We start from the raw sequence: 12,237 nt of genomic DNA, 5'->3' as shown, positions 1-12,237 counted from the left end.
TAGGTTACATACAGTGTAGTATTAGTTTCAAGAGTAGAATTTAGTGATTCACACTTATATACAATACCCAGTGTTCATAACAAGTGCCCTCCTTGATACCCATCACCCATTTAACCCATCCCCCCATCTGACTCTCCTCTAGAAACCCTCAGTTTGTTCTTTATAGTTAAAAATGTCTTCATTTCCCTCTCTTTTCCCCCCTATGTTCACCTGTTTCTTAGTTCCACATATTAGTGAAATCTTAGGGTATTTTTCTTTTTCTGACTTATTTCGCTTACTATAATACTCTCTAGCTTCATTCACATCATTGCAAATGGCAAGATGTCATTCTGTTTGATGGTAAGTAATATTCTATATCAAGATCTAGATACATAGATACGCCATCCTTTCTTTATCCATAATCAGACATCTGGGCTCTTTCCATAGTTTGGCTGTTGTTGATAATGCTGCTATAAACATCAGGATACATGTGCCCCTTTGAATCAATATATTTGTGTATCCTTTGGTAACTACCTTGTAGTACAATTGCTGGGTTATAGAGTAGTTATATTTTTAACTTTTTGAAGAACCTCCATACCGTTCTCCAGAGTGGCTACACCCATTTGCATTCTCACCAACAGTGTAAGGGTTCCCGTTTTTCTGCATCCTCACCAACATTTGTTGTTTCCTAAGTTGTTCATTTTAGTCATTCTGACCAGTGTGAGGTGGTCTCTTATCATGGTTTTGTTTTGTATTTCCTTGATGATGACTGATATTGAGCATTTTCCATGTATCTGTTAGCCATCTGTACATCTTCTTTTGGAGAAATGTCTTTTCATGTCTTCTGCCCATTTCTTACTTGGGTCATTTATCTTTTCAGTGTTTAGTTTGATAAGTTCTTTATATATTTTGGATACTAACTCTTTATCAGATATGTCACTTGCAAATATCTTCTCCCATTCCATAGACTGCTTTTTAGTTTTGTTGATTGTTTCCTTCACCGTGCAGAAGTTTTTTTTCTTAATGAAATCCCAATAGTTCATTTTTACTTTTATTTCCCTTGCCTCCAACGACATGTCTAGTAAGAAGTTGCTGCGGTGAGGTCAAAGAGGTTGCTGCCCGTGTTCTCTAGGATTTTGATGGCTTCCTGCCTCACATTTTAAGACTTTCATCCATTTGAATCTTTTTTTGTATATAGTGTAATAAAATGGTCCAATGTCATTCTTCTGCATGTTACTGTCCAGTTTTCCCAATACCATTTGCTTAAGAATCTGTCTTTTTTCTATTGGATAGTCTTTCCTGCTTTGTCAAAGATTAGTTAACCATACAGTTGGGGGTTTATTTCAGGGTGTGTATTCTGTTCCACTGATCTATGTGTCTGTTTCTGTGCCAGTACCATCTTTGTCTGGTTTTGGAATCAAGGTAATGTTGGCCTCATAGAACAAAGGTGGAGATTTTCCTTCCATTTCTATTTTTTGGAACAGTTTGAGGAGAGTACGTATTAACTCTTCCTTAAATAGTTGGTATAATTACCCTGGGAGGCCATCTGACCCTGGACTTCTGTTTGTTGGAAGATTTTTGATTACTGATTCAGTATCTTAGCTAATTATCTGTCTGTACAAAGTTTTTTTTTTTTTTTTTTTTTGCTTCTTCCTGTTTTAGTTTTGGTAGTTTGTATGTTCCTAGAAATTTACCCATTTCTTCCAGATTGCCCAAGTTGTTGGCATATAATTTTTCATAATTGTTTGTATTTCTATGCTGTTGACTGTGATCTCTCCTCTTTTATTTGTGACTTTATTTAGGCCCTTTCTCTTTTCTTTTTGATAAGTCTGGCTAAGGGTTTAGCAATTTTATTAATTCAAAGAACTGGGTCTTTTTTATATATTTGTGGTCTTTCCAGATTTTTTTCACGTGGTTAACTTCAAGTTTCATTGCACTGTAATCTGAAAATATTCATGGTATGATCTCAGTCTTTTTGTACTGGTTGAGGCCTGATTTGTGACTTGGTACACAATCTATACTGTAGAATGTTCCATGTGTACTCAAAAAGAATATGTATTCTGCTGCTTTAGGATGAAGTGTTCTGAAGATAACTTTTAAGTCCATCTGGTCCAGTGTGTCATTCAAAGTCCTTGTTTGCTTGTTGATTTTCTGCTTAGATGATCTGTCCATTGCAGTAAGTAAGGTGTTAAGACCCCCTTAATTACTGTATTACTATAAATGACTTCCTTTATGTTTGTTATTAATTTTTTTATATATACAGGAGCTCCCAAGTTGGGGAATTCATACTTATAATGGCTACATCTTTTTGTTGGATAGACTGCTTTATTATGATATAGTGCCTTTTTTCATCTCATTAGTCTTTGTTTAAAATCTAGTTGGCGTGAAGTAAGTATGGCTTCTTTGGCTTTCTTTGGATATCTGATTGCATGATAAATATTTCTCTATCCCCTCTCTTTCAATCTGCAGGTGTCTTTAGGTCTAAAATGAGTCTCCTGTAGGCAGCATATAGATGTGTTTTGTTTTTTTATCCATTCTGATAACCTAAGTCTTTTGACTGGAACATTTAGTCCATTTATATTCAGCATGATCATTGATATAAATTTAGTAAAATTTTTTATTTGTTTTGTTGCTGTTTTTGAAGATTTTCTCTCTTCCTTTCTAGTATTTGTCACTTTGGGTCGTTTCCACTAAGAGTTCTCTTTAATATTTCTTGCAGAGCTGTTTTAGTAGTCACAAAATCCTTTTGTTTTTGTCTGAGAAACTCTTTATCTCTCTTTCTATTCTGAATGATAGCCTTGCTGGATAGAGTATTGGCTACAAATTTTTCCCATTCAGTATATTGAATATATATGCCACTTTCCTCTGGAATGCAAAGTTTCTGTGGAGAAGTCTGCTGCTAACCTTTTTTGTATTCTCTTGTCAATTAGAGATTTTTGTCTTGCTGCTTTTAGGATTTTTTTAATCTCCATGTTTTACAATTAACTATGATAAGTCTTGGTATTGGCCTGCTTTTGTTAATTTTGATGGGAATTCTCTGTGCTTCTTGGATTTGGAAGTCTGTTTCTTTCCCCAGATTAGGGAAATTTTTCACCTATAATTTCCTGAAGAAAACCCTCTGCCCTCGTTTTCTTTTTTTTTTCTGGGACTCCTAGGATTCAAATGTTATTACATTTCATGGAGTCACTGAGTTCCCTAAGTCTACTTTTGTGATCCAAGATTTTCCTTTCCCTCTTTTGCTCAGTTTATTTTCCATAATTCTATTTTCTATTTCACTTATTCATTCCTCTCATTCTTCCATACTTGTGGTCATTATATTCAGCTGGTTTTGAATCTCAGTTATTGAGATTCAAATCATATATATATATATATATATATATATATAATCTCATCTTGGCCTACTTAGTTTTAAGCTCCTTTTTCTCTTATAGTAAGGGTCTCCTTTCTGTCTTTTATGCTTTTCTCAAGCCCAGCTAGTATCCTTATGATTATTGCTTTGAATTCTGGATCAGGCATATTACTTATATCTGTTTTGATTAGATGCCTGGCTGTAAACTTGTTCTTTCTTTTGGGATAAATCCTTCCACCTTGTCTGTTGTCTAGGTCTATCTTATTCTATATATTAGGAAAGCCTGTTATATTTCCTGCTCCTAAGAATAATGGTTTTATGAAGAAGAGGTCATAGACTGTCCAGGGCCTGACACTTCAGGAAGTGGTCTCTGGTGTGTGCTGTGTGCACTCTGCTGCTGTTATGGCTGCTCGACCCCTCAGGTCAGTCCTCTGCAGAGTTTCTCCTTGCTAGCAGTGGGTAGTGTTTGGTGTAAGCAGGCTAAGCAGCCAGTTGATGTTGTCCTATTTACTGAAGTTGGTTCTTGCTGAGGAGTAGGGCAGGGAAATAGTGCCAGCCCCATTTCTCCTCAGAGAGGAGAGTTCCTGCTTGCTGCTGTCAGGGAAGCCTCTGGAAGAGGGACTAATTTTCTCTTGAGCATTGTAGGTGTTTTTCAGGCTGCTGTTTTCACAGTGTCTGTGTCTGAGTTGGTTGCCTGCCTGGACCAGCACAGTGCATTTTGGGCTCTATCTTAGGCAGCTAGCTGAGTTTTCAAACTCCAAATTTCAGGGATCTGCTGTTGGGGGGAACTTCACTGATCTTCTGGGGGAGGGTTTTGCCACACTAGAACTGATGCAGGTTTGAGACAGAAGGGCAGTTGCACCACAGCACAGGAGTGTGGGGTTTGGAGCAAAGTACCCTAAAGAGCCAGTGTCCATGTCAGCCATTCTCAGCAGATGTTTCTGCACCTCTGGTGAAAGGCAGGAGAGGGAAATGGCACCTCCCCCCTCCGCCCAGCTCCTTTTCCTCAGAGAGGTAATGCCACCTCTCTCAGATGTACTCCAAGAAGGGGGAAATATCTCTCCCAGTGTGTCTCAGGAGATCCTCAGATCACACCATCTGTCCCCAGTTTACCTGTCTGCCTTCTCCACAGGGACACTACAGTACCTTCAGGGCTCTATACCAGCCATAGAGAGAACCTCTAAAACTTGTCTTTTGAGTTCCACTGGTTGTAAAAAAAATAAATAAATAAATTAAAATTAAAATTAAAAAAATTTCCACAGAAATTGGCCCCTCTCGTTTTCCCAGTCGATGCTTTTGGGAAAGTGTTTTTCCCTGTTCAATCCCCTGTGCATTCCTCCCCCATCTCACTCATCTCTCTCTGTGACCAGGACTCCCTCCCCTCTGCAGCAGCTACAATCTGTTTCTCCCCCCACCCCTGTCTATACACCGCCTACCTCCCACAATGTGGCCCCCTTTCTCCCTCTGTCTGTGCAGTTTATTCTGTCAATCCTCAGACTGATTTCCCAAGAAAGAAGTTCTGACTGAGGCACCAACATATTCAATATATTACCTCCTTCTGAATCTTTTACTAGAAGTTATGTACCTCAACCTGTTATCTAGGCATAAACTGAGAAGTCAATTTGACCAGCACCTAACTAGATACAGAGTAATGGCAAGTCTGACACATTGCCTATTGTCTACAACTCTCTTTGTTTGAAGATGAGGGTAGGAAAAATTAACATAGTGTTTAGGAAGGGGGATTTCAGGAAAGAAAAAGAACTTTAAATTGAACAAAAAACGGATTACTGAAATTTTTTATTACACACAAAAAAACTGGGTGATTTTAATAGTTTTATTGAGATAGAATTTATACATCATAAAATTCATTTATTGAAATAATTGAAATGTTTTATATTTACAGAGTTGTACAATCAACATGTCTAATCTTAAAACATTTAAATCATTATTAAAATAAATCACATGCCTATATACAGTTATTTTCTATCCCTACCCCCATCCCCAGAATTAGGCAAGCATGTTGTTATCATGTATCCGTGCTTTTCTTTTTCTATTGCTCCTTATTGCTAAAGAGTACTGTACTGTATTTTATTTATCCAGTTGATGTGCACTTGTGTTGCTTCTATTTCTTAGCTATTGTGAATAATGCTAATATAAACATTTATGTACAAGTCTTTATGTGGACATTTTCACTTTTCATTTCTCTTAGGTAAATTCCAAAAAGTGAAACTCTTGGGTCCTATGTTAAATCGAAGCCCAACTCTTTGAGGAACTGCCAAACTCTTTTACCAAGCAGCTGTGCCATTTTATATTCCCACCAACAGTGTATGAGGGGTCCAATTTCTTCACATCTTCCAACACTTTTTATTATCTGACTTTTTCACTATGTCCATTCTAGTGCATGAGAATCTCACTGTCATTTTTATTTGCATTTCCCTGAGAGCTAATGTTTTTGTTGTTTTATGTGTTTTTTGGTCATTTGTGCATCTTCTTTGCAGAAATGTCTATTCAGATCTTTTGCCTATTTTTAATTGGATTATCTACCTTTTTATTATTGTGTTGGAAGAATTCTTTAGCTATTCTGGATATGTCTATTATTCGATATACAACTTGCATGCATATTCTGCCATTCTGGTTTTTTTAAATTATTATTTTCTTGAGGATAGCTTTTTGAAACACAAAGTTTTAAGCCCAATTTATTTTTTTCTCTTATCACTTGTATTTTGCTATCACATCTAAGAAATCATGAAGATATTCCCCTAAATTTTCATTTGAAAGTTTTATAGTATTAGCTGTTACATTTATGTCTGTAATCTATTTTTAATTATTTTTTATTTTCTTATTTTTTTTTAAGAGAAAGAGAGCGAGTGAGTGCGCACAAGTTGGGGGAGGGGTCAAGGGAGAGGGAGAGGGAGAAAGAGAATCTTAAGCAAGCTTCAGACCTAGCAGGGTGCCTAACACCAGGCTCGATCTCATCTCACAATCCTGAGATCATGCATGACCTGAGCTGAAATTAAGAGTTGGAAGCTTATCGACTGAGCCGCCTGGGAGCTCCTAAATTATTTCTTGTGTATGGTGTAGGGTAGGAGTTCAATGTCATCTTTTTGCATGTGGATATTCAACTGTTAGAGTACCATTTGTTGAAAGGGGACTCTTTCCCACTGAATTTTCCTGGGACTTTGATCAAGAAAGCAGAGTGAATTTTTTTTTTTTTAAGAAAGTTGAGTGATTTTAGAAAAGCATTTAGTATCCTGTTTGTCAAGTCCCTGACCTATATCAAAGAGCAGATTATTAGGAAAAAAACAGGATGACATTAAAACAACAAAAACAGAGAATGAGATAAAGTGTATAAAATAAAGAATGAAAGTGAGAAAATAAATAATATAACAGAAATAGTAACAAACACAGTGGAATGCAGAGAAACTGTTGGATGGTTAACCTCTTTCAGAATATATATATGTATACATGTGTGTGTGTGTGTGTGTGTGTATGGAAAAACTGTAAGGTAGACTTTGATAGATATGGAAGACAGGAATAAAAACACAATATAAGAATTTGAGGTGTTTTTCAGTAAGAAATCAGAATAATTAGAAGAATGATTAAAGATATAGTTGAAGAAAGAATCCCTAAGTAAAGAAAATATGTTAGTATACAGATAACAAATGCTTAGATCTTTCCTAGGAAAAAATCCAAAAGAAGTTTGCAGATAGACTTATTATGGAATGAAATATATTAAAGAAAATTTCCTATATAAACATCATATAAAAATGCTTTCCATAAAAAAGGCAATTAGACTTAAAGATGATCAAGATTGGTCCCTCCAAAATATGCTGCTTTGGCATAAAGATTATTTTGAGTCAAAAGTAACCAAGATCCACTGGATTTAGGAAAAGCTATCATCCCCACAACTGCCTAGAAGAATTTAGATAAAGGACCTGCTCCAGGAAGAGAGCCGTCACCATAGATAACTATACTATTTTAAGAACCAGGTATGCTAGACAGGAAGGAACCTAGATCAAAGCCTGTTTGACCTTTGTCCCATTTTTTCCTGAAGCCCAGAAAACATTTGTTTACCAAACATTTACTCTTTTTTTTTCCTTTTTCCTGAGGATTGCATTGCTTTTCTTTAAAGACCTGGATCTCTACCACCTTCTCCTTAGTTCAGAATGATATACATACCTTATTTTGGCTGACTATCTTTGGAATTTCCTACCTATGTGAGGGTCTCAGTACATAAATTTAATTTTCTCCTTTAATCTGCCTCATGTCAATTTGATTCCTAGTTTAACAAGAAGGACCTTAAAGGGGACAGAGATTTTTGCTCCCCAAAAAACTGCTTCAGTTTCCTCTACTAAAGAACAAATGTCAGTAGAGAGCAGAAATATTTTAAGTTTCAAGTAAACAAAAAAAAAATTTTTTTTAACTGAAATGAAGTCTTTAAAACCTGGGCAAGTTGTCTTTCATTTGAAAGCAACTGAAAAAATATCCTGGAAACACAAAAGTTCAGAAAATACATCATCTATTCACCCTATTTGAGAAAATTTACTTAAAGATTAAACTCCAGCAGCAAAATACTGAATCAAAATAAAGATCTCAAAATGGTATATCACTGTCTGAGAAGGTGTGACGGATCTTCCTAGACTCATTTAGAGAAATATAAATTCCACTCAGGCAAATTAGGTTCTGCTAAAGGAAGGAGGTAGAGGTGGGAGAGCTTGAACCCCGGATGCTTCATTCAGCTCTGTTTCTTCAGGTCCTTTTCCAATGAAATGTGTTGTTTCTTGATATATTCCATAAGTTAGGAGATCTCAGGTGGTAAATTTATTGCTGATTTTTCTCCTGTGGGGTTGGTAATTACTGAGAACTGTTGTTTCTTTACCCAGAACAAGTGACCAGAGTTTTTTCTGCAGACCTATCCCTTAGAGGGTAATTGCTAATGGGGAAATATATGGGAGAAGAGGCCGAGTTCCCTTTGGATAAATCTTTTGGAGTCAGGGCCATGTAATAATTTAAGTAGCACATGGGTCTAAGCTCTGAGGTTGACTGAAGTTTCACTTAGATTTAATACTATGTAAGCACAATGCACTGCTAGGTTTCTAAGTAGTCTAATGATTTCTAAGATTTCTGTTCTGATTCCTTCTAAATCTTACTACAAAATCTTCACTTGGAAGTTCACTCCCGTGTCAGATTCTAAAAGCAGTCTTCACTGAAGACTGTTAGGAGAAGCCCTAAATCAATTTAATGCAACACACTTATTCTAAGTTAGGCACTGTGCCAAGATAAACCACTGATGACAAGATAAACCACTACCAAGATAAATAAACCACAGGCATCTTTCCTGAAATGGTTGTATTCTAGCGCAGAGGTCTCTTAAATGCTAATATGCATAAGAATTGCCAGGGAGGCTGTTAAAAATGTAGGACCTGGCCCTAGTCCCAGAGGTTTTGTTTCATTGATTCTTTTAGGTGATCTCCAGTGAGTGATCTCTCTTTGGAAACATTTGTCTAGGGGCCAAGCATTGATGGCTATTTCAATATAACGTCAAAGTGCTGCATTTGAGTAATAGTAAATCATAGACTTTGGCACTAGAAGATACAGATTTGAATCCAGCACTACTATTCACTACTTGTGTGGCACTGAATAAGTTATTTAATCATTTTGTCTCTACAAAACATACCTCCTATGGTTGTTACGATGTTTAAAATAAATGAGTAATTTAAATCTAAAGAAATAAACTAATGCTTACTGCTTACTAATTTTCTTTTACTGTGAAGGTACTGCAACAAAATGCCTCATATTATAATATAGGACTTGGGAATCAGAATAGGCAAAGCGAGAAATGGAGAGAAGATCTAGAGCCTGTATAGATGCAGAAAGAGATGAACAGAGAAGAAGCTTGCTTGAAGTTTGCTCTGTTACATGTAAGATAAGTTACTCACTAAACATTCTTAACACTTAAGTACTAACCAGTGTTTTTTTTTTTTAAAGATTTTATTTATTTATTTGACAGACAGAGATCACAAGTGGACAGAGAGGCAGACAGAGGGATGGGGGGAAGCAGGCTCCCCGCCAAGCAGAGAGCCCAATGTGGGGCTTGATCTCAGGATCCCAGGATCATGACCCGAGCCAAAGGCAGAGGCTTTAACCCACTGAGCCACCCAGGGGCCCCCTAACCAGTGTTTTTGAAGTTGGACTTGTGTTTGCAGAAAATGCCAGAAAAAGGGCTGCGTCTGTTTTCAAAGTGTGCTGGGTGCGAGAAAAGATGCTACTCAGAGGGTATAGTCATACTTTTATTACATGAGTAAATGGCTAATAGGCTGGCTCATAATAAACTTCCGATAAATAGTGGCTGTCATCAGTGCTCTGTTCTTCCTTGCTCCATCCTTACCCTGATGTCTTCTTCCCACTATATCCTTAAGTAGTCTTCCACTTAAGTTTTCAAGAAACCCTCTTACACTCCTACTCTTTTCCCAGAACACTCTCCCTTTGCAACTCCTGACAGTAAACCTTAAGAACACCACCTCCTTCATCAGCTTCTCTGACAGGGATCCATTCATTCAACTGGTCATTCATTTAACAAGTACTCAATGAGCAAATGTCCTGTGCTAAAGAAGTGCTAAAAAGAAGTTCAGTGTTGTATGTGTATACAAGTACCTATTCCAGTATGGACAATAAGAAAGGTTCCCTGAAGAAAAAAATCTTTATTATATTGTTGAGCACCTATTATGTCACAGGTAGCAGTATCCCTGCTATATATGACATAATATATAAGTACACATATTAAATAAGACATGAAAGAGAATTAAGATATGTAGTACAGTATGATATCTGATATGTAAAAGATAAGCACAAGTATATTTCAGTAAGTGCTAGGAATCACAGAAAATGTCCTAAAAGAATAATAATAAATAAAATAAATGGTAGCTATTATTGCTATGATGCCTGTGCTCCAAAAAGAGGCATGTGGTGGGTTAAGTAGTGACCCTCTCCACCAAAGAGCCATGTCCACATCCTAATCCCCAGAACCTGTGAACATTGCCTTATATGACATGAGTGCATATCCCCCTAAATACAAAAGCTGTGATTAAGATATCGAGAGGTAGAGTTTTTCCTAGATTATCTGGTAGGCCCTAAATGCAAATACATACATTCTTATAAATATAAAGCAGAGAGTTTTAAGACTTAAAGGGAGTGGACAATGTGATCACAGATTAGAGCTATAAACCAAGGGAATCCTGGTGCCAGAAGTGGAAGAGGCAAGCAAGAGATTCTTCCTTAAAGCCACGGGTGGGAGCACAGCTTTGCTGACACCTTGATTTTGGGCACTGGCCTCCAGAACTGTGAGAGAGTACATTTATTTATGTATTCATTTTTTCAGTCACCCAGTTTGGGATAATTTCTATTAGCAGCTACAGGAAACTAATATAAAATTAAACCAATTTGTGGATGTAGGGAATTGCTTTCTGGAGCTAAAGGAAATTTTGAGGGAGGAGATCTCAGTTACTATTACCATATGTAAAATATCAAAAAACATAAACAATATGAAAAAAATAATAATAAAAAGGATACCAGACATGAAAGAGCATGATTTTCTTCTGAAACCCTAAACTGTAGCTGTGGGGAGAGGTAAGAGATGAAATCAGAGTATAGCTAAGCTTGGTTAGTCTTTAAATGGCACAACTAAAGAGCCAAAACATCTCTAGGCCCTTGGTACTCAAAGAGTGGTCCTTAGAGCAGCAGCTGGAGTTATAACATCATTATAAAGGTTTTTAGAAATGCAGAACTGGGGCCATATTTCAAACCACATGCTAACAGAATCTGAATTTTAATAAGATTTCGGGTCATTTGAAGGCACCCTAATATTTAAGAAGCTTGCCTCTAGGGCAATGCTATTGGGAAATTTTCAACGATTTAAAGCAAATAACTGACAAGGTAACTTTTGCATTGTAGGTTAACCACCTAGTGGTATTATGAAGAACACATTTAACTGGATAAAACCCAAGGCAGAGACAAGTGACTGCAACAGTACCGGTAAGAGATTACGAAGTTTTGAATGAAGATGGTGGTAACAGAGATGGGAAAAAAAAAAAAAAAAGACAATTTTAAGAAATATTTAGATCCTAGTCTGATAAGTAGTAAATTTATTCACACCTGGTTTCTGTGATGTGTCCCACTTCTCTGTGCTTCACTTTCTAACAGGATCTTAGGATGGGATTATTCCTGTCATAGTTTCTGTTGAAGTACCAATCAGCTGACAGGATGCTCAACGGAGGGTGAGCCATTCTCCCTTCTACACACAGGTTGACAAAAGAAATGCATTTTAGATATTTTGTATGATTCATTGGGGCTTCAACCAGATCAAGAATATTAAAAAAAAAAAAAAGGCATCAGAGAAAGTAAAGGAATAGCTTCTTTAGAGAGCTATCACTCTGTCGTGAGCACTGCCAAAAAAAAAAAAAAAAAAAAAAAAATCCACAGGCCCCAAATGGAGCTATGTCTGTTAAGACTCCATACCAACTGCAGTTTCAATCCCCCCAGGAATGTAAACTTGAACCAGTCAACACGGAATTTCCCTGACAGCACTAGGAAATCTACTGAGAGACCCCTCCGTGCCCCTCTGGAGGGCAACTTTGCCTAAAACAATGCATTCCTTGCCAATAATTTTCTTTTCTCACTCCCCCTCTGCCTTTAAAAACCTTCCTTTTCTACACCTGGAGGGAGCTCTTTTCTGTTTGCAGATAGGATGCTCCTTAATCCACAAGTCATTAAAAAAAAAAAAAGAAAATCTGATCTTTTAAGTTACTCAGTTGAATATTTAACAGTACCAATCCTCTGAGGGGGAGAGGCATAGGTGTGTAGGACCTTCTAACTTCAAGCCTAGCGAGGAGTACTGTCAGGGGACTATGGGA

The sequence above is a fragment of the Mustela putorius genome, unplaced genomic scaffold, assembly GCF_011764305.1.
Source record: "Mustela putorius furo isolate JIRA1106 unplaced genomic scaffold, ASM1176430v1.1 tig00000759_pilon_pilon_pilon, whole genome shotgun sequence".
NCBI classification, from domain to species: Eukaryota; Metazoa; Chordata; class Mammalia; order Carnivora; family Mustelidae; genus Mustela; species Mustela putorius.
This window is presented reverse-complemented; position numbering follows the sequence as displayed.